This window comes from Brachyistius frenatus, unplaced genomic scaffold (genome assembly GCF_029030835.1).
Source record: "Brachyistius frenatus isolate BFR_SWC_R1_liver_20210118 unplaced genomic scaffold, ASM2903083v1 Contig_20, whole genome shotgun sequence".
NCBI classification, from domain to species: domain Eukaryota; kingdom Metazoa; phylum Chordata; class Actinopteri; family Embiotocidae; genus Brachyistius; species Brachyistius frenatus.
In genome coordinates, this window is record NW_027210619.1 from 5397527 (window position 1) to 5400622 (window position 3096).

Consider the following 3096-nt stretch of genomic DNA (forward strand, 5'->3'; position numbering starts at 1 on the left):
TTTGGTGTGGCAACCTTGAACACCCCTAATAAGATTTACACTCTTCATCCTTTCCACAGGAAACATTATGACAAGTAATTTGTCCCCCCACCATGGCATAAACAGCTTTCTTTGCATGAGGACACCTCCTGTCCTGCCTTCAGGTATTCGCCGTGGTGAAAGCAGCCACAGTTTTCTGGACTGACACAGATGTTGCCACTGTGAGCTAAACCGGCTCCCCAATGTTTGGAGGCATCTCAAATGTGTAATTCTGCGAGCTGAGTCACAGGTGAACAGAGGCAGAACTCATGTTATAGCTGGTACTGGAGGGACCAGACAGGTCTGCAGAGATGCATCAGTCACTTAGGGGAGGAAGACAGAAATATGTTGTAAAGGTTCGGGTTGACCAGTGATGCATTAGTACCATCTAGTGGCCCAATGGCATCTGAACGGTTGCGGCCTCAATACTAATGGGCACACAATCTGATTTATACTTCAATTTCCAACTTGCTATAAATACAGAAAGAAAGAAACTTTACATTAAGTGCCTACAGGCATATATTTGATTTGTATGCAAATCATTTCCATTCTCATTTCCTCATTTTCAGTTATCAATATCAACAACCTAAACCTGATGAAATGTTATGTGCTTGCAGAGGCATCTGCAGTCTCTCCATATTTCATTTGGTGTGCAATGATGCTGAACTCTAAACAGCATAGTTACAATTGTAAGAGATATTCATTTAATTCACTTGCACAACAGAGCTGAGAGCACATTAACACTCACAGCAGAATCCAAGACTCCTCCAGGCATAAACTGTAGCCTTGTGGGAAAAGCAGAAAGAAGTATAATCTGCCAAAGAGTGACACGGTGCAGGCTGAAGACCTCTATGAAGACACAGGTCACTGATGCAGCGCTTGTAAAAGCTGGAGGGGTCCACTTTACCATGACAGTCTCTGAATGGTCCATTAACTTCCAAAATCTTCCCGCAAGCCTCTGGGTCAGAGAAGCGGGCCAGACGCTCAGATGAACTTCCTCCAAGACAGCCCTCCACACACCAAGGACTCTGCCCACAGCTTTGCAAAATGATCAGGACTGAGATGCTCCTGTGTGCCATTTGCTATGAGGTCACCAGTAGGATCCGAGTTTAGTTTCCACACAGGCCACAAGTATCATTAGCATATTTTCTGGGGACTCGTATGGTTACTGTTCTCTCTATGCCAAGACTAAATTCAAAGCCCATGCTCGTGTAAATGTAAGTGTGCAGTTCCAGTGAGAAAGCCAGTGCAGTAAGGCTTAGGGCACAGGGTATGTTCCTCTTAACACCATCAACCTGTAGGGGGTGCCAAAATTGCATTTGAGAATCAATGCAAGGAAACATTTTCAAAAGAAATCTAATGATGTGATTTTTTTCTGACCCATTTGTGTCAAAACCTATGTATTCCGTGATATTTTCAAAACAACCTGATACTAGCACTCACCTCTATGTTGTCAGTGGCTTTGCTGTTCAGCTTCACAAGCACACCACTCACATTGACCACCAAATTGACTCCAAGTGTCCATCTGTCTGTACATGAACCAGAATGGTATCAAGGCTTTGTTTCTTTTCACACATTCCCAGTCATTGGTACTGACAGGTGCCACAGAAATCATAATCATACCAATTAAAGGTGATTATGTGTACATACATGTCTGTTGAGGGTGCTAGAAAGAAGCTTCTAACTCGATCTTGAAGATCACAGAATTCATGAGGATCACACGAATCCAAAAAGCACCGTATCTGGCAGGTGTTGGTGTCACAAACACATCGTTCAGTGTATCCCTCATCAGCCCAGAAGGTCTGGTTGCTGCAGTAACGGCTGCCATTGTGAGTGCAGCCACTCTGGGACAGGGGGACGCAAGTGTCACCATCCAGGATGAATCCAGGGTTGCACTGGCACATCTCCACACAAGCCAGGGTGCAGAGGCTTGAACCGAAAGGGGCCTCACAGGTGACTGGGCAGGCTGTACCACAGGACTCAATGTTTGTTCAGTGGGCATGACATGGCTGACAGGAGAGAGGGGGAATAATATAAAAACTACACATTTTCTGACACTAGTAATATATAAATAACATGTTGACAACTCTCAAGTATGATAAGTGGAATTTTAGGAAGATGTCAGCATAGTTGTGTGTGAAAGCATGTCTGCATAACAAAATGAGAGGAAACAAGACACCTGTAATTAATGAATTGTGTTGATGTCCAAGAGACATTTTAAGTCACAAATAACAGCTGACTTCATAATAACACAATATCACTTACGGCAGAATGCGCTGTTCCTCAATTTTCCCATCTGAATTGTAGCATTTTGCCAAGCAGTGGCATGGGCCTCCAAGATGGAGCAGAGGGTCTTCTGAGTGTCATTACTAGAGCACAGGTCAAATATTTCGACTGTTGTGGAGATTTTAGTGTAGTTAACTTCCTGGCACAGGTACAAGGGATTTTGTGGTGACCATAGGTACTCATGCAGGAAGATCCATTTATGGGTAACATCTTTCTCCTGTCGCAGTTCAGCAGAGCAGCGTGGGCATGTGTCTTTACAATCTGATGTACACTGAGCTTCCTGGTGAGAAACTCTCCAGCTCCAGCCAAAGGCGGTAGCGTCAACCGTCTCTGGGGTCCTGAAGTTATCCTCTTTAATGCCATTATTATTCCCACACATACCATGGACTTTTGTTATATTAGATAGGAGGATAGTGGTAATATGAGCATAGTCATACTTAACTTGGATGCCTACATCAGTATCCACAACAACAAATATGTCATTTTGATGAATCTTTACGAATCCAAACTGTAGAGACACAGGCAGCAGCCTTTTCTCACTATTTACCTGTGGGGAAAACACAAACACAATTTGTATACCTTATTACAATTTTTTTTTTTCATGCAATTTTATCACCAGATTCTATACATCCATATTGTGAAGAAACAAACAATTGTACATTTAATGTCATTTTGAAGTCATGATCAGTTATGGTTGACTTCATCTCCAAATTCAAACTTACTCAAACAAAGCCATTTTCCCCTCTATAGATGGTGGTATGACGTGAATGGCTTTGAGAGAGGAAGCTTTGT

General features: G+C 42.9%; 1 long non-coding RNA gene across 1 annotated transcript; it reads right to left on the reverse strand.

The window, feature by feature from the left end:
* Positions 1-1105: 1105 nt before the first annotated feature.
* Positions 1106-1748, reverse strand: LOC138619606 (uncharacterized). Its single transcript, XR_011310824.1, has 3 exons — positions 1669-1748; positions 1462-1547; positions 1106-1313 (listed from the first exon to the last, which is right to left on the reverse strand). It is a non-coding gene; the product is annotated as an uncharacterized lncRNA (long non-coding RNA).
* Between the last annotated feature and the right edge of the window lie 1348 nt (positions 1749-3096).